The sequence below is a fragment of the Aulostomus chinensis genome, chromosome 23 (assembly GCF_037954235.1).
Source record: "Aulostomus chinensis isolate RoL2024-O1b breed Wild chromosome 23, RoL_Achi_v1.0, whole genome shotgun sequence".
NCBI lineage: Eukaryota > Metazoa > Chordata > Actinopteri > Syngnathiformes > Aulostomidae > Aulostomus > Aulostomus chinensis.
The window spans coordinates 15,437,135-15,457,589 of NC_141342.1; the positions used below are offsets into that span (position 1 = coordinate 15,437,135).

At 42.2% G+C, this 20,455-nt stretch overlaps 1 protein-coding gene across 5 annotated transcripts in view; it reads right to left on the reverse strand.

Moving 5' to 3' along the window:
* The window catches only part of LOC147239749 (zinc finger MIZ domain-containing protein 1-like), a 112,931-nt gene that overhangs the window by 81,773 nt on the left and 10,703 nt on the right, over nt 1-20,455 (reverse strand). Inside the window, exon 1 of one of the 5 annotated variants that reach the window (XM_086195420.1) lies at nt 6,412-6,427. The exons of the other annotated variants lie outside the window; for them this stretch is intronic. The gene's annotated coding sequence lies outside the window, so the exon portion shown is untranslated. Of the gene's footprint in view, nt 1-6,411; nt 6,428-20,455 lie in introns of those variants that run through there. 5 annotated transcript variants of the gene reach the window in all.

Here is a 20,455-nt window from a genome sequence, read left to right on the forward strand (position 1 = left end):
ATATCTGTGTTATTCATGGGTGCAATTTGCAAATACTGCTTTTGGCAGCGGAGTCACTACATCTCAAGCCAATTCGATGCATATGCAGGAAGAGGTTGATGCTGCATGAAGCAAACTCATCGAAATGTTTGAAAGATGACACCATGCTTTCTCCAGGAAAGAAATACTTCACAAGATGAGATTTTAAACCTCCTGATACTGCAAAAACAGAAGCTGGGAGTAAATTATGTTAAGACAGGCCAGCACACACATGCACACACACAAAATTTTCTCTGCCTCTTTTAAGCTGGCAACAGAGGTGCATTTATCATTGTTATTATCCTTCAGAGAGGCCCTCCCAGGTTTAATTGGGTCCTCATGGAGTCAAAATCCCCACTGTTGCTGCCGCCAGCAGGGCTGGACAGGCTCATTCCTCCTTAGTAAGTTCAGGTTTTACTGGCTGACTGAAGGGTAGTCATATTGTGGAAAGTGGCTATGAAACCTGCAGACGTGTTCTGGAGTTGGACGCCACCCAGAGGGCTTGGACAAAGACAGGTGAGGGACACCCAGGGAAAAAGTCTCACCTGGCTCTGCCCTCATCGCTGTGGTAAAAGCCCCTGAGACCATAGGCCGTCTGTCCACCTAGACGCCTCATTATTCCCTCATTTGCATTTAAACTGGTAAATACAATAAACATGGAGACGAAGCGTGTGAACAAATTGAAAGGAAAAAGGAGCGGGGAAGCTTTTAGCCTCGCTGAAAAAAAGAATCAATCAACTACGTAAATACATTTCTTCGGGTAAATTAATGAACAAAAAACAAAAACAAAAAAAAACCCGACAGCTTTTGTCTTGTTAACCACTGGCTTTTTGACAGATATGAAGCAGTGTTTAAAAAAACAGACAAAAAGAAGACAAACGTGAGAAGACAAACAGTTTTAATCACCCCATCTTGTCAGTAAAAACAACTCTTTGACACCTCTGAACTTCGATTCACCTCGTCAGCAGCGCTCCGCTTTAACATGCCGTTACCTTTGCACAGAAGTCACGATGCCTCCTTTGGGCTGATTCCTGATCTCTGTGCACGCAACAAACACAAGATCAACAACAAGACCTCTGCTTTTTCAAAACGCAACCATGCTAAGATGCTCAAAGCAGGGAGAGCAAATGTAGAAATGACAATCAATTAAAGATTTGAAAGATGAAAAGCCAAAGTACAGAGACGAGCATCCCATCTCACAGAGGCTGTAGTTATTTTCAAAATGACAATGTAATATGGCGGACTACTAAAAGTTATATTCACCTATTATGATGGTATCAGAGCAACAGCCAAGAAGTCCCAACTGCACAACAAATAAGCCACACAGGATGTCAGCACACTCAGAGTTTAGCCAAATTAACACACTACTGTATTTAGAAATGAAAAGAAGCCTTGGAGGGGTTGGTTATAACATCGTTTCACAGGTCAAAGTTATAGGAAGTCACAATAGACAATTTGGAACATTTTATAGAGTTCCCATGTTTGTTTCTTGTGGTCGACAATGAAAAATAAAAGGTTACTAAAGAGCCGCACACAAGTTAGCGACAGTAAATCTGACAGGAAAAATGTTATGAAACTCTTCTGAATAAGTCTTATGAAACCAGAATTTCACTTTTCAACACATAGTTTTCCAGGTTAAAAGTGTCGAGCTGATGCTAATGAGAGTCTTACAAGAATTTATGGCTTCAATATTATTTCTCCTCCTCCCCTATCTGGTGTCAAAAGTGAGAACAAGCCAAGATAGGGAGCTTGTATTTTTCTTTCTTTGTCTCCAGTCTATCAGAGCAAGAAGGTGGTAGAAACTCCCACGAGGAAGCTACGGAGACGGAGGCTGCTAGTGGAGCGTTAAGGCAAAGAAATGCTACACCGAATGACCACAGACTTGAAATGATGCAAACCCCCCCCCCCCCCCCCCCCCCATCCTCCTTGTACTCTGACCGGTTTCATCTGCAAAACAAATCTCGTGCCCTGCAGCCAGAGATCATCCTTTGGTCACCTGCTTGTCTGCAAGGGTTTACAAGACTTCATAATGTCGGCAAGCAAGACAGAGATCTTCTTGAGACATTTGCAAAGGAGAAGTGTGTGTAATGAGGGCTGATCTGTCACAAGAATGAACCACACACAGACACAGACACACACACACACACACACACACATTTGCATTTTCAGCCCTCTTTCTCCATCCCCCCTCCCTTTCTTCCTCCCTCTTGTAATAAGGAAAAAGAAATAGCAATGAGAGAGGAGGGGGCACATACACAGAGGATACAGAGAGAGAGAGAGAGAGAGAGAGAGAGAGAGAGACACACACATTACTATTGGGAGGGGAAAATGATTAAAGGCTGAGATGAACACAATCTGCTGGTTCCAGAGGAAAAGGGGAAGGAATTTCCAAAGCCAATAAGTGAAGCATCACAGGGAGACCTGCCTTTCAACCATGACCATGCTGGCTGAAGCACATTTTCTCCATCCGCTCGACATACCAGTCCCTCAGCATGTGTCTCGTACTGGAATTAATGGGCCTAGAATATGGATTTTTAAACATTGCTACCTACTAATTATAAAAATTCTATAGATTTTATACGTCCTGATGTGTCTAAATGAGGTTCCTCAGGATTGTAATTGATTCGATGTTAAGATGGCTCTTGAGGCAAAACAAAAAAAGGCAGATGAGAAAGAAAAACAGCAACATCAATAATGAGGCGAAGGAGACTGGTGGCGGTGGTGGTGGAGAGAGAAAGAAGAAAACAAAGCCGTTGATAACAAATGAGAAAACAGGCAGAGCATCTCATTGCGAGAGCGCTAACGACAATCAATTAGCAATTGCTCATGATCTTGGGTGCGTCGGAGTATAAGGTGTCTTAATGAGTCCCATTTCCATTAGCTGCTTGACTCGAGAGGCACAAGGAGAAGCCTGCTCCCACCAGCAGCTCCTCCATCTCAATGCCTAATGACTGCGAGAGTGGATTACTCCATCAATTCCTCGCTTCTCTTTGTTTATCCCCGGCATAAATAATAGTCAACCATTACAATGCATTAAGCGGGGCCACTCTACGCTGAGTGAATGAGAGGGAAGAGTATGAGTGCTCCGATGGGATCCTCTGGTGATCTCCAAGAAAATCGGCTAATGCTAACCATGTGACGGTAGAGAAGGAGGGGGAACACATATCTGATGCTCTACAAATGTCTGGTTTTATAGGGAGGCATGGTGGGGGAGAACGAGCGGAGCAAGAGGGAACCGCTAAAGCACAGCCTTATCTTAAACACAGGTTGTTGTTTTTTTTCTGTCAATGTGGCGGATTTCTTTTTATATGAATCCAAGAAAAGACACTTGAAAAATTGTTTTCAAGGCAGAAAGAAATAAAACAGTCAATAAATCATCCCTTATACTTCAAGACAGGTTCTTTCAGTCCTGTCCCTGCGAGTCATTTCTGCAACAAGCATTCAAATGTCGCTGTTGTTTTGCCAAGTACACAAATGTCTTCATAAGCAAAATCAGTTTGTTTTAAAGTGTTACTAATTTGCATTTGCAGGTCTTTAAATGCAATGACGGTGCAAAAGAGACTCTTGCAAAGGATTCTATTTTATAATCCGTTGAGCCTCATAAATCACTGAAATGGCAGAGATGAGGGTAATAAAACTACAACTCTGTAAGGTGTGGTTAAGTGGAAAAATATGTATAAGTTTGGAATCTGGATGACTTGAAACCTTTCATGTCACTCTTACAACTCAACTTGGCTGTTTCTTCCTGTGCTACTCATGGAAATAGTCCTGTTGTAAATGTAATGTGCCATTTTAAAGGGATTTTGCTCGAGTATAAACACCAGCTGAAGAGAAAATATGACAAAAAAAGAGTGACAAACATCTGTAAAGTACACACACACACATACATATTTTATATATATATATATATATATATATATATATATATATACACACACATATATATACTGTATACACACACACACATATATACACACACATATATATATATACTGTATACACACATATACATATATATAAATATATATATATATATGTATATGTGTGTGTATATGTATATGTATATATATATATATATATATATATATATATATATATATAAATTTAACTGTGTTACTGCAGTGGCAGGATCGATATTTCACCCAAGGCTCCATCATTCTTTTTCTATTTTACTCTCCTGGCACTCTCTGGTGTCCCACTAGCATACACATTTCCTGGACAGGATAAAAATTTAACGCATCAGCACAAAAACACACAAGTGGAAATGATCTGGCTGCTCGGACCACTCGGGTCATGAATTCAGCTAACTGCGCTTATCACAGGCTGCTACTATTAGTCTTAATAGCAGTGGTGACAACCTGCCGCCTTGAGAGGAGATGGCTTCTGTTTCCAGAGGCTCAGCGCAGACAGGTGATTCTCATCCGCTCGCCTCTTCATGTGTCAAAGCGAAGGCAACGGCCAGCTGAGAAATGTCTGGTGGGTTATTAGAGCGAAACTTCGGAAGCTGGCAGGTCATTTCAGACACCAGAGCCATATGTTCTTACACGCGCATTATCAATCAAGAACAAATGAAGAACTCAGTCAAAAGGTAGATGATGGTAGTTGAAGAGTGCGCGTTATATGGTCCTTCTTGGGTGCACCCAAGCTCACATTGCTCCAGATGACACTTACATCATCACTGAATTGTCAGCACTGTACCACAAGGTGACCAGTTTGTACTCTTGCAGCTTCACCACTGGTAATGAGCTGAGGGATGCATGGTAAAGGATTTGTGACTGATAACCAATATGCTCCTCTTTTATAACTGATTAGCCTGCTAGCCAGTTCTTACAGATATTAATATCATCTGCAAAACAAATTAAGCAAAAATGGAGTTTATATAGTCGTCCCATTCTGTAGATATCAGTTGGGTCCTGATATTATCACGTGTTTTCATTGGCTCACGAGGGCTCGGGTTGGGTGGAGTCGGGTCAGTGCGGCTCGGTACGGGTGCATTTCCACGAGCACTGATACAAAGTAGACAACGCAAGCGGGTAAGTTAACCAATCAGCACCCCACTATGTGTTTATGTCACATTTTAGTCCCAGCTCGGCTTGCTTGGAACCCCAGTGGAACAGGGACCAAAACGGTGAAATTTAGTACCGTGTTGGGCCAGTGGAAACGGGGCCAAACCGACCTGAGACGAGCCGAAGTGAGCCAGTAGAACCGAGCCCTAAGTAGACTGACATTTCTGAGTGCTCTGTGGGGGTCCCCAGTGCTTTGTTGCCTTCCATAGACGGATCTCAAATTAGACTCCAAAACTGCAGGATCCCTGCTTGATTATTTTCCTCGCAGCGTCGTAAGATTGGAATTTATCCTTTTTGTCTGTTGAGCATCCAGATTATGTCAAGTCCAAGTTCTGTACCATGTTGAATCCCACTTCCTCTGACCATGCCAGGGCTGAGAGAATGTGCCATCACACCAGTCAAACTGGTCTTTGGTGGAGTAACGTTCTTGGCGCAGCAAGGAACGCCCAGTGAGAGTTCTAAAGCCAAAGGATCAGTCCAAAGGTTAAAAATAATATGCATTGACAGTTTAACGCCATATCCAGTAAATTGGGTTGGACTAGAAACAGGAAAGCCCAAAGTTGAAGCAGCTTCAAAGACATGTGTTCCATATCTAGCCGTTTGCCGAGATGAGAATTGTTGGTCACGAGTTCTGAATTAATCCAAAATTGAGGTTCTAAATTAAGTGTTTGGAAAAGAATCGGCTTGCCAAAAAAACTAGCGGTTGTTTGTTTGTGTGTTTTTTTTTTTTTTATTATTATTTTGTGAAATGCTCCTTTGGTGTTTTAATGCTCACTTTTTAATCAAAGAACCAGAGATTTTCTCGTGCTTTTGCTCATCTTCTATACTGATGTTTTTTCAAAGACTCACTGGAAGTGCTCCAACTGCCAGTAACCTCACATAGTCAGCATGGAAAAAAAAAAAAATGTTTTTACAAACCTGAATGTTGGATTTAACTCCAGTGGGCATTCAAACACATTAAATGCACTTTTTTTTGTTCTTTCTTTTCATGGCATCAAATATACTTCTGCTGGATTTAATGCACATACAGATGCAAAAAAAGCACTTCCTGACCAGAAGTGGGAGTAGTGCCAAGGCTAAGAAGGGTACTCTGTCTGAACTAAAGGTTACCTGCCACCGTTGAATGCAGCGGCCTGAGGAGATGGAGCACCAAAGGAAAAGCTTTAAAGTTACACCTCACAAGGTAAAACCACATGAAAAAGGCACAAGCATTCAGCTCATATATAAAAGCCTGAATCACCACCACTGTACAGAAAACCCACGGAGTCGTTCCTCAGTGATCACACATGAAGCCAGTTAGGAAAACAAATGTCAGGGTGTCTTTTACCGACAGAATGTTTTCCCCTGAGTGCCGGAGGAATCCTCCACCGCTCTCGTCCTCCACAAACGACGGAGCTTGTGACTGGGACCATGTCAACATGCTGCTCCATTTAGACGGAGGGGGGAGGAGGGAGAAATTACTTTGATCCACTTTCTTTGACTCCCTTTACTGTCAAGAGCGGGCTACAGAGAGAGAGAGAGAGAGAGAGAGAGAGAGAGAGAGAGAGCGAGAGAGAGAGAGAGAGCTAGAGAGACAACAATTGCATTCATTTGAAGGAATGTTGCTGAAACTTCTCGACTGTTATCGCAGAAGGCAACCTCTTATCAACGCCGTCACCTGCTATGCGATGGCACTCAATTTCGCAAGCATGACAAAGTGCAGAGGTACTGGGCAGAACACGCCAAGGATCTGAGCGTAGAACAATGGGAGTATGAGCAGATTTCTGGGCTTGAACAATGGCAGGATGATATGGAGCCTGACACACACTCACACACAGACACAGACACACGCAAAAGAGCAGTTTACGCCGCAGCAGCATCGCAACACTGCCACAAAAACATCTCGTCTTCCTTTTTTTTTTTTTCCTTTTTCCAACATGTCATATAGTGTTTTGGCACCTCTGACACGCAAGTGACCAGTCAAGCGTTGAGCAACAACTTGAGTTCAACCTTGTGGAGTTAAATTGGGCAGGAGCTGAACACATCTGAATTGGAAGAAGAATGTAGTTTTAGCCATCTGTAATACAATGAATGTAACTATATCATGAAGGGATTAATAAACAACAACAACAACGTGCGTGTTACAGATAAAATACTAAAAAAATAAAGCAGTCACATTAAACACAGGAGGTGATGAAATCTCTTGTCTTCCATATGACACTGAAGCGCTCAGAGTGCTCTTCATTATTAATGTCCTCGGAGCAGGACTTGAAGCAGCTTTGCTTCTCTTATCAATCATTCATCCGCTTTCCACTGAAAAACACTCCGATCCTCCGCTGTCAAAATCTGACTTGAAGTGGCTAAAGAACCACAATCTTGAAGTCTTAATTAAAGGAAGCTCAAAATGAGCCTCTAACACCTGCTCTCAAAATGATCAACAGCCCCCTCCCCTCAAACACACACACACACATTTTGGGGGGGATCCTGAGCAATCTGTAACCTGCCAATCACTTAACACGCGACACTCAGGCCTCATACATTAAAAATAGGATGTCAGAACCTATTTGTGCTGGATCTTGTGTGTATGTGTCTGCGTGTGTCCTTATTTTTCTAAAACACCTCAACGGTAGAGATTGAATTAAACTGAAATATTAATGACCGATGGGACTTTTATGGTGAAAAAATAAAATATGCGCATTACACGGAAGCTACTGACCTCTGCACCCAGACGTGAGCAGGATCCGGTCTCGCTCAGGGTTAACAGCAAACATCATCAAACTATGCGACCCATCTCCCCAAGGAACGGAACTGAAAGCATTTCGTGCGCCGTTCTTCAATGGCAATCTCCAATTACTGTCTGCGTGCTTGCGTGCACAGCCCTGAAACTTTTCCCCATTTCATTATTACACTTCCATCCAACACCAACCAGCAGAAGCAGCACAGCAGACCGTGTCATTCGTGCACCACGGGGGGGAGGACCCTTTCCAAGCTGCAGCAAATTCCTCATTTTGTCCGGGAAAAAGATTCATGTCTATACAAACCACAGGTGCGGTGAGCTTTTTTTCCCCCCTATGAACTGCCACATTGAAAAAAAAAAGGGGGGGGGGGTAACACTCAGCTCCCCTACAGCTATGTTTGTAACAGTTACTCGGTGGGTCAGCTTTCCCCCACTCTCATTAAGAAGTAAAACACTTAGGCTAGAAAATTCTTCCTTTTTTTTTTTTTTTGAAACCAACAAAGAAAACGTGTCACTTTGTTTCCACACTCAGAAAGCCACTCGCGCAATTGTTCGTGCAATGGTGATGGATTTGGGAAACTAGAAGGAGGAATTTTCTTTTCTTTTTTTTGCTGCACCTTCCATTCAAGAGTTCAATTCGGCTTGACAAATCAATACTAATCAACGACAGAAAATGTATTTTCCTCTGCGGCAGTAAGAATACAGGCTCATTCTGCTCCTCTTCTCCCAAAGCGGGTCGGAAAGTAATGGAATTTATTTACTCAAATAAATGGAACGCCTCATTTCCAGATATGGATATTTGTGGCCCGTAGAAGTGTGCTTCATTTCCTGCGGTCCACCCCCGTGATGTCTGCCATGAGGACCGTGAAAACACTGAACTTTCGCCGCAGATTTCAGATGGACTGCGGACACTGCGGTAGCAAAACAAGCTAACAGGCAACAAGTGAGCTAAATAACTGGCTGTGGCCTCCTCTGCAGCTGAAAGTTTGTTTAAAATATGTGTGATAATTAAATGAAACAAGACTATTGCCAAGGAGTGTTATGGCAGTGTAATTTGTACACATGTAAATGCTTCAAACTTGCTTTGTGGTTCCTTACTTCAAAAGGAGCAGCTTGTTAACATTTTCTCTGGCAGATTTGGGAGAAAAAAAGCAGAGGAGAGAGAATAAACATTCTGCTGAATTGTTTATTTGCTTTACTTTTATTGTTCTAATCAACATTTTTATACGGATATTGAATTTACACTCCGAATGGGTACTAATGTTGCTCTGTATCAGCTGGGGGACAACATGGCAATATATTTACAGCTTACAGTCGTATTTGTAAGAGTATTTCTCCTTTCCCTTAACTAAAATATCGTATTTCTCATTCCACCTCTGCTCAAATCTCATTTGAACACCCTAAAACTTATTTATTTAGAGCATAAACTATGGTGTCACACACGTCTGGGCCTTTCATCTGAGGTGAGGAACAACAAAGAGCATGAGCTTTTTATGTTAACACAGGAAACATAGATTTAATGAGACAACCACTGCAATCTCCGCTGCCATGTTAAGTGAGTCTGACCCCACACCGCAGCTCCGCGATACTGCCAAACAACAGTCACGGCAGTCTAGACGAGGCCGAGCGGCGACGGGGGCCTCCCGAAAGCTCTTGTAATGCACAAGGAATTTGGTGCGGTTTCCTCAGAGCAGAGAGGAAACGCATGAGTGAGAGTAAAGAGGGAGCAAGATCCCTGCAGAGGTCAGAGCGTGTCCCTGGAGGTGTCAAGGGGAGTAAATGGGCATGACTGCAAAACACAGGGTTATACCCGCTCTCTTCCCTCCCCTCCCTTCCCTTCCCGCCTTCCTTCCATCCTTCCTTCCTTTTCCTCTTTGCAGGGTGGCTTCACTGACTCGTCCCAGCGCGCCTAAGAGCGAGAAGCAGACAGAGATCCCCTTGCACGCCACGCAAATTGGAACAGGAAGCGACTGTCAGCTCGAGGCGAACTCATCACCTTATTTGAAAACAGATGAAAATGCGACGTGAAAGGGGATCTCTTAGAAGACACGAGGATGGAAGGAGTTGCATGTTGGAAGATCATGAGCTTTCATTACTGTGTAGAGGTTGAAATCTGGCTGGCTGAAGGCTGACACCACCATCAAGGTCCATGAATATTCAGTGACCAAGTAAATGAGGCATGTAGCACTTGACATGTTTAACATCCACCTTTGGCACCTTGCCTCTACAAAGCCAACAAGGTGAAGCAGCAAAACAAATATGCTGGTTGTTTGTGGGCAACCGCTGCTGATGGCCTGGATGATTTTTTTTTTTTTACTGGGCGAGCAACACTAAAATAAGATGGAAAAACAATCCTCTGAGGGATTTAAATAGAAAAAAACTACTGTTTTTGGAAAGTGGCATTAAAATAGAGGGGGGGAAAAAAAACGTGTAGCATTATGCCTTGCAATATGCTGACATTTAGATTCTTAGAAAAACATGTTTCTCTCTGCTATAATCCCTGCTGGTATCAAAATGTTTGCTCTCTAAATATTTACCAACCCAGAGTCACATCTAAAGCCGAACAGAGGCACCTTGAGACTTCTTTTCTTTTCCAAGTGTTGTGTCCCAAAGGAAATGCAGTGAAAGCACTACAGACTATTTTGCAAGAGAGCAAACTCTCTGAGCACACAATACATTCCTTCAACACCTCAAACAACTTTCAGATGGAATTTTGTACACATACAAACACACACGCACACACACACACATATATATACATATACATACACACGTGTATAAACTGCAGTGCTTGAAATCAGTTTCTCTCGCGTAAGACTTGCACAAAATGTGTTGGCATGTGCAGTTTTTACACACCAAGAACGTGTTATTATGATCGCCTAATTCCTATAAATAGCGACACGTTGAGCTTTTGCCATTTCAGATTTATCATGTTAAGGAACTACTGTTCAAAATCTCACTCCAAGTGAACGCCTGCGTCTGAGTTTAGTGACCTGATAGCAGAGAAAACTGTCCAGAAGTGTTGTTTTCACCCTCGCCACCGACTCCACTTCCAGGTTAAATTCCAGAGCGGAACCAACGGAACCTGCACAGAGAACCTTGTCCGTCGCAGGGCCTGCTAAAGCCGCTACACACCTGAGTTGATCAATCCCAGATCCTGTTATCTTGTCCTGCAATTGAAGCCAGATTGCCGTGCTATAACTAAAAGAACGAACACAATAACATGTCATTACCTTCTTCTGTTATTTTCTGACATTTTTTTGGGCCTAAATCAACTCCTTATGAAGTTTTGTCCACAGTTTTTTCTGTTTTCTGAAAAACTTGAAAAAAAAACCCAAACATTTCCAGCGATTATCTTGAGAGGGCAACGATATATGAACATCAGAAATGGTTCATTCAGAGTTGTTAAGCGAATGCAGACTAGCAATGATGGTTATGTACAGCAAGACGTAGATCACGGCCGTTACAACCCAAACCATCGCTGCTGCGGTACAGCCACTGTGCCTCCATCCTCCTTCTGGTCCTTGTGTGCAGCGTTCAGTTATTGTGTGAAATGTAATGACTGCAATGGAGGATACATTCTCTAACAGAATCCTCTGTATCTCCTGGATGATTTAGAACTCTTTTCAAAGGGCTCTTGATATCAAATCATTTGCTATAAGTGCTCACTTCATTGTAAACGCTACTTAGCAGCATTCAGTGGAATTGTATTGCGGTAGCATAAGCATTTAGTCTTACATCAACTTAGTGAAAAAATGTTGAAATTGATTCCAACTGTATTACAACATGAAGTTATGATAGAAGGGGGATTCAAAGACAAACAAAAGATAGATTTTCAATAGCATATTCTTTTAATGAGTTGGTTAGAGGCTGGTAAAATATATATTCACAATCTGAGCTGTCAATAAAATGTGACCACAAAGGAGCTGTTGATAGAACACACTGCAGCTGTGTCTCTACAGCCTCAACAAGCTTCCACATCAACTGAGAAGTGTTGTGTTCCAGTGAACACAACATAAAGTTGTGCACACTCCCCACACCGCCACTGCTCAGCGCACCATACCTCCTGATAAGCTGGTTTGTCAGGCTTGCCAGCGCCGCTGATGGCTCCGTTTGCACAACCGCCTCATTGTTGCCGTGCAAGAGTGGACAACTGCACTTTGGACCTTTCAGTGCAAGGGGAAACATTTTATTGTGTTTCCCTTAAGGGCATCCACTGTGGTTTATCTGCAACCTGCCAACCACACACTCTCAACGCTGCATTAAGAATATCTAAAGAGAGAGAAAAGACAAACAGAAGCTGCTGCTTAACCTTTGCTGCTGCCATTAACTACCAGTGCGGCTGATGATTTTCTGGAGTTAGAAAAAGAGGGGGAAAAAGCAGCTGAATTATCTGTGTTGCTGATCCACTGCCAGCTGACCTTTTCCACAAAGCAATATTAAACATAATAGAAGGGCTGAGTAAAGTGATTGCATTTTATGAGTACATTTAACATGATTCAATATTGGATGACAAATGATACCCTCCGTGAAGGGAAGCACACATACAGGGAAAGAACGCTGCTGCTAAAGCACAAATATGAAGCTTTATCAACTTAACTATCAGCTCAGTGTCCGTCTGCAAGTCTGGCTCAGCGGAAGGGCGGACCAGAATTTTTAAAAAAAGGTGCAGGAGGGATTGCATATTGAATATCCAGAGATGTTCTGGTTTTCCTTGGCTCAATTAAGCTGGAATTGATATGCATTGAATAAACGTTGCCTCTGAGTCCGGCCAATCGGTGAAATGAATTAAATGCATCAAATCCATTTTCCTGAGTGCATTGAGGAAGTGTCAAAATGAAACATTTTCAATTTAGCCCTTTAAGGTCCAGGATTTCTTCACCCTGCTGTAGAACAAGCTGCTTACCCTGCAAAAACAGGCCGCAACACGTCGCTAAATGTGATCCGGCCTTTAAATTAGTCTCACACAATCCACATATTTGATTCACTGCGCAGCCATGAAAAAAAAAAAAAAAAAGGCTTAACATGACTTTCAGGCATTCAGCTCAAGACTATAAAGAAACAATGTCGCCTACTTTGCACACTCCTCACTGCTCTCTTTTCAGCCACATCCTCTTGGATTTTATGACTCTGGTTAAAATGCAACCATTAAATATTCATGTGCAAGGGCTTTCACCCGTGAAGCAGTCTCCACCACCACCACCACCACCACCACCACCACCACCCCCTTTCTCTCCAAGCTTTAGAGAAAGTGAGGAACTTTTTGATTTTAACTGACAGGAGCTAAATATTAAACAAGAAGCTTTGGGCGTTCAGCTAAGTGTAGACTACTCCCATCCAATATCCTATTCTACTGTGATGAGCCTCACAGTCTTGCGTTCATTATTCTTAATATTTTACCACGTAAGTGAGACTTTTATTGATTACATTAACATGAGAATACAAATGGTGCAGATTAGGGGGGGAAAAACAAACAAACGGAAAAAAACAAAACAAAACCAACAGTTTGCTACCAATTCATAAAAAAGAAACATGCTTTAAAAAAAAAAAAAAACCTTCCGTAAACAGCATAGACTATAGCATTGCAAAATATTGCTCATTAATTTTTCACTTGTTGTCTTGGCTGTTTATTATGCAAAACATTTCATATCAGCAGCAAAAGTAATAACACAAATAATTCATACTTTGCCTCTTAGAACTCCTGGCATGCTAAAATCCATAATATATAGCAAGTTAGAGCGTCTATAAAAGATTAAGGATGAAATTATGTCTTCAGGTATAGACATTAGCATAAATAAGGCTGAAATGTGATTTTGAAGAAGTGAACATTAGGGAGAATTTTTGAGGCTTTATTCGGAAGGAGACAGAAAAAAGAAAAGAGGCAGACAGAACGAGAGAGAGAGAGAAAATGTGAGTCGAGTACAAATACGACATTCAGAGTTTCTCCCCAACAAGCTATTTTGTATACAAACGAAGCAACTGTACAACTTGCATGAGTCTTTGTGCTCAAGGTGGCAGAAAGCATGTATGACAACTCACCGCCATGAGTTGATTTTTCCCTGCCAAAAAAATTCATGAGGCTAAACTGAAGCCTAACAATCATCCTGTTGTCTGAGAGCAACGCAAGCATGAAAAGTTCATTCAGTCTGAACTAATCTTTGTAGATTTTTGGAGGGTGTAACGATTCGTGCCGCTCGCTAATGAACGAGGGACTGAACTCAATCATTAGGATATTTATGAATAAAATTTGTGCATTACACCCCTCCCACCCACCCACCCGTGTTCAATCACTATTTTAGATAAATGAAGAGCAGCTGATTGAAATAAATCAAAAAGAGATCGGGGGGGGGGGGGTTCTTTTCCTTTTTTTTCGTGTAGTACTTATTTTAGAAAATCCACTTGGCAGAGTGTGAGTCAAACTTTCCATCGCTGTCTTTGATCCGAGACAAATAAGAAAACAACAACAGCAGAAAAAAAGTAGCTGATGGCTCTTGAAACACACACACACACACACACACACACACACACACACACACACACACACACACACAAGCATTCTTCCACTCTTGGAAGACTGCCTGTTCTTTTGAAAGAGGGTTCTCTTCAAAGCCAACGCCGGTGACACCCATTCTCTTCCCAATTAGAATTTATTGGAAATATCAACTAAACAATGTACAGCTAATGTCGTTGCTGCTAACCTGTCAAAAACAAACAAATACAGCGATCACTAGGACAAACACCCCACCCCCCACCACCACCACCGGAAATCTTTCCCTTTGACTTCATAACTAGCATTTAATCCAGAGTAATGATTTACAATACGACACGACAGACCAAATTTACTGTGACAGATTGAATGGGATCCAACATAAATATAATTACAGCTCACATGATGGTCTCCACCTCCTTTGGTCCGGAGGAAGTGTGTGCCGATTCCACACAAAGAGGGACATAGAGGATGCAGCCGTGAGGAAATTTGCTTTTTCAATTTGTTCCTCCAGATCAGCTGATGCCAAAAGATTAAAAAGAGACACAGAAGGAAGTGACAAGGCCTTAATACCCGCTTTGTTACTTGAATTATGTGGTGGCTGACTGCAGCACCCGAAACCTAAAATGTACCATTTGACCCCCTCTTCCGAGTACAGAGGTCAACAGCGTGAGATAATTTGTATTTTGAGGATGGATGCTTTTGAACCTTTGATTATGCTATGCTACTATAATCCTAAAAAACTTGATTGTAGCCTTAAAAATCAATAAATCTGCCGCAAAATAAGAATGAAGAATTTCTGAATGTTTGTAACTCGGAAAAAAAGAAAAAGCACGACAAGTTACTGTACCAGAATCAAGAAATAAAAACCTTGGCAGACCCGCATGAAACAGCTTGATCCGTAATAAACAACGGTTCTGCTGTAGCGGATATTTTTAGCCTGAATGAGCTCGCGCCGTACCGTCTTGTCTGGTAGTAGCAGTTTGTTTATCAAGAAGCAATGTGAGTCACAAAACACACACACACAAGAAAAGCACAAGAGGAGCTCATCACACGGCCGTGATGACTCAACGTATTCTTTTTATGAAATTGGAACATAACTCAACAGGTAAATTGAGCATTTCACCTGTAGCTCATGCTAAGGAAGTTAGCATTTAAACTTTCTGGTTTAACGTGGTGCTTCTTATTGAGTTGGAGTGTGAAATATTTAGTGCGAAGTTGTAGTTTTAAAGAAACATTTTGGATGTTCACAAAATAACAAGCCTAACAAGTCAAGGCACACACAAGCACAGACGCACGCACAAACAAAAAGGTAATAAACTGTGTGAGAGGTTCTCCAAAAGTGTGACCCCCCCCAAAAAAAACCTCCTCTCCAGCCAGCCCAGATTAGGTTTCGCATTCCTACCACACACACACACACACGCACATGCACACACACACACACACACACCCTGGAATGAGACACCTACTTTTGTTGAAACACTTCTGACCTCCAGACTATTTCATCTCACTGACCATGTTTTGCACAAGACAGCCTTCTTTTGTTCTTCATCCAAGATGTGTTGTTGTTGTTGTTGTCGTCCCCCAACCACCAACCCCTGGCCCCTCATCATCCTAACGCTATTTAATGTGACACATATTAGTGCATACATCCGTGGTGTCACAAAGGATGCTGGGCTTTTGGGTGTTTGCCCAACAAGCGACCCCTCTCTCTCTCTCTTGCTCTCTCTCTCCCCCCTTCACCTTCTCTCTCGCTCTCTCTCCCCACCTCACCTTCTCTTTCTCCCTTCACACACCAGCCACATCATGGGCACAGCCTCACACCACAGCGTCTATGACTCAAAAATGCCCTCCTTTTAGAGCAGATGGTCAAAAATAGCATTAACATTTTTGTATGCCGTGGGACCTGTTAGGACACACACCTTTGCCAAGAAGAAGTAGGGGTGCAATATGCTTGTGTGAGTGTTAATGTGTGTGTACATGAGTGCATGAAAGTAAAAATAATCCACTTTTCTCAGTTTGATACTGACAAAGTGCTAAGGCCCTGTTGTTAGAAGCAAGCTTACACAATCTGCACCTATAAATAGGAGTGTTAAGTGTGTCTGCTCATGTGTCTCACTGTGTGTTTACATCCACACCGCACGGCCCAATTAATTACAATTCATCAGCAACAACAGTAGTTGTTAGGATATGTGTGATTACTATTAGTCTGGGAAACCATTTGCTTGTTCCTGTGATTTAAACAACAGTCCCCGTTTCCACGACACGCTGCCGCCACCACCAAGGATGGGACAGCAGGGCAGCTGCCAGACGAAGGAACACGAGGCAACAGACAGGACGTGTTTGCAGACCAGTTATTTAAAGTCACCGCTGGGACAGCAAAGCACATGGTTACAAGACATTTTTTACAAGCTGTCCTTGCACACAAACAATGTGTTATTATTTTCCTACCATGTTAGACTGAGGAGAAACGGCACCTGGAATGTCAGTTACATCTTCTCAGACAGTTTTGATGAACATTTACCAAGAAAACCCATCATGACTGTGATTTCATATTCTGTATTCAAAACAATTTAAGTCTGTGGATGAACCCTAATTATGGGTTGTTGTTGTTTTTTTTTACCTATTAACTTTATTTCCATTTGTTTTTCTGTACACGTTCTAAATGTTGGCACTACACCTCCCATCATGCTTTGTTACTATAAACAGGAACTGCAGTGTTGTCATGTGTCAGTCATCCAGCACAGGAACTCGGAGCACTAGCCTTGCGCCGTGATAGTTTACAGGAAGCTAATCTGCTACTTTGTGATGTAAACTGTAAAGTTTACTAAATAATGTCACGACGGCTGTGATAGATGACGATGATGTTAATGCAAAGCTTTCCAAAACAAACACACGGGAACAGATTAAAACACACACTGAAATAAATCTGTTGTGTTGTTCTGAATTTAGTTGAAGCCGCAACAACATTTTGTGATGTCAACTTGTGAGTCGGGGTCGGGATCAATGAGGATTGTGAAAATTTTGTTAACCTATATTTCACTGCATACTGAGTGCTATTCTGTGGTAATGCTACCTCTATTTTCCAATAATTACAGTATTTTAGCAATATTTGACTCTCTACTGGAATTTGGTCTACCACGGAGTTTCTCTGCTAGTTTGTTGTTTTATGATAAGGATATTTGAATTTGACAATGTGCATTAGAAAAAAAAAACTTGCAAGAAGCACTTGTAGAGATTTGATGTTGAGCCGACTTGATGCTGCGTAACATTCGGATGCAAGGACAAAAATAGTTTTCACAAAAATGACTGATGTTCTTAAAGGCTGTAGTTGTGGATACTTGTTGAGTAACTAACAATGCATCATGCATTTTCTTCTGTCCATGTTTGGTTTTGAGATGCTTAATTGTATTGACTTTTGTGGCAATTCTGCACGATGGTGTCGTGCTACTTTGGCTATTAGCGGTTGCTACGAACACCTGCATGTATGCTAGTAAAGGATGTTGTGACAAGCTTCCTGTTTTCTCAGTTTTGTTTTGTTTTGTTTTTTTACACAAATTCTATGGATGTCAGTGATCACAGCTATCAATATAATCAGACACGAGGGGTTAAAGTTCTCCACCCTGTCTTACTGGTGGGACTTCTCCTCTGGTGTTTCACTGCCCGCAGCTGTCATGTCAGGGTATCAGCGCTGGTCTGTGATGCGTACCTCGCACCTGGGCGGCTGACTGCACACAGACACCTTGTTAGAATGAAGGTAAGGCGTAATCTGACACGCGGGCAACAGTTGTGGTGTCACTGCTGTTTCCACTTCATCATCACAGACAGACAGTTTTTGTTGGACAGGCTGAAGAAAGCGATAATCGGGTCACAAAAGTGACAAAATGACAGCTGAAGGTTAGAAGCCAGTTTTCAAATGCTTCATTTATGGAAAATTGGGAGATCACCTTTAAACGTTGGTTTCTACCATCTATGGACTTTCATAATCAACAGATTTATCAAAATTAAAGAAAATATGACTGAAATATTTTCTGTAAACCTCATGGTGAACTCAGTGTTTCCTAACTAGCATGTCATGCAAAAGAACCTGCAACATAATTTACTAGATAGGTGGAGCAATGAACAGGGGTCCCTCTCTGTTAATGTGGCACAAATTTACAATTAGAGCTCTAAAAACTAAACATATTTGTGATAAGAGATTTCTGTTTGTTCTGTCTGTCTTGTAGTCCAGTGGGGAGACACTTGCTGTTGGCCACTGTGCTAGCAAGCTAGCACCAAGCTACAAGCTCAGCAATTTTTCAATCAGGCAGATCTGCTCGAATCTTTTGGAGGAAGGTTGTGTAAAAGGGACGCCTTTGCATATTTGCAATTATGGAAATTTAACATGGATGGCACGGTGGTGCAGCGGTCAGCACTGTCGCCTCACAGCAAGAAGGTTCCAGGTTTGAGCCTGAGCTTGAGTACGGGATCTTTCTGTGTGAGTCTCCATGTTCTCCCTGTTCCTGTGTGGGTTCTCTCTGGTACTCCAGCTTCCTCCCACAGTCCAAAGACATCAAGAGGGGACGAGGCTGATTGATACTCTAAATTGACCGTAGGTGTGGCTGTGAGTGTGAATGGTTGTCTGTCTCTATGTGTTGGCCCTGCGAAGGGCTGGCGACCCGTCCAGGGTGAACCCCGCCTCTTGTCTGAAGGCAGCAGGGATAAGCTCCAACCCAAACCCCCCCCACGACCCTTAAAAAGGATAAGCGGTAGAAAACGGATGGATGGATAGAAATTTCACATCCCAAACAATCTTGCTATCTAAAAATGTAAAGAACTGTTAATTGTTGGCCACCAACAACTTATTTCCGCTTTCATCATTGTTTACATCAGGGCTTTTCAAACTTTTCAGCTCACAAATCCTAAAACAAGGGGTCATACTTGCCACCCCACTGTCTCTGGAGGTGGTAAAAGTATAAAAACATTGTACATACACACACTAATAGGCTTATTCATTCAAACAAAAATTATATTGAATTAACAGCAGCTTTTTTCCTAATTCTCCAAGCTTTCTGGAAAAAAAAATCTTCTGACTCCCAATTTTGGAACTCCTGGTTTTTGTTGTCATGATTGATTGTAGTGCATTAAAGTTCTATCTGTTATGAAGTGACAGCAGGAGTTTTCCAAGGTGAATATGCAAAGTGCACCAGGTGCAATGCAAAACAAATTCAAATCGAAGCCTCGTGTATTGATATATGTTGCGAGCGTGAAGTGGTGAATCAAGATACTTGTGTTTCACATTTTGATAGCAAACCTCTGAAAGCATTTGACATTTGCGTTTGCAGTGGAGTGGGTTGGTAAAAGGGGGGAGGTGGGGGCAAAGGAGGGAAGGATGTTGCCGGGGAAAGAGAGTAAGGGGGAAGGACGTTCACCGCGTATTAGTGAATCCCAGTTAATTTTCCCTGTCAGAGAACAATGAGATATGGACCCCCACGGGCTCTGTTGAACGTAATTTCACCACTTGCTCGGAATCACTTTCATTACTCATCAGAGGTGTGGATCTAACGCACCTCACACACAGACACACACACACGAACACAGGCACGCAACAACAACAACAACAAAAAACTCGGAAGTGCACACTAGATGATGGTGATGCCTCAGCAGAACCCCTCAGGAGTCTTTCCAGCACCCTTTTTATTAAATAGTGAGATTACACCTCTTGAGACAAATTTCAAGAGCTGCTACTAGTTTTTCAGATGATGCCCAAAATCTAACAGGGTTGCCACGCAACGACATCCTATGCTGCGAGATTTTGACAACCCTTCAGGATTCCTGGGTTGGACCTTGTTTAATTTATAAAAGCTATGACTTCTGGAAAAGGTGGATGGTATTCATGATTCAAAACCTTTCATTTACACTTAACACTGTGATGTTGCTCTCCGACATCATCGGCGTATGTTTTTCACAGCGTGTCACATTCAACATGCATGAGCCGACGACTGCTGGGGGGCCTCGAAAGCTCCAATTATATCTATCATGGGTTAAGACGTGCAGAATGGATCCTGTATATACATATTTTCTCTTTTATTATTATCACAACAGTCTGAGGTTTTTAACTCCCACTGATTCACAGATGCCCATGCCTGAGCTCAGGGTGATGCATTCAAAATGGCTTGTTTTGATTGA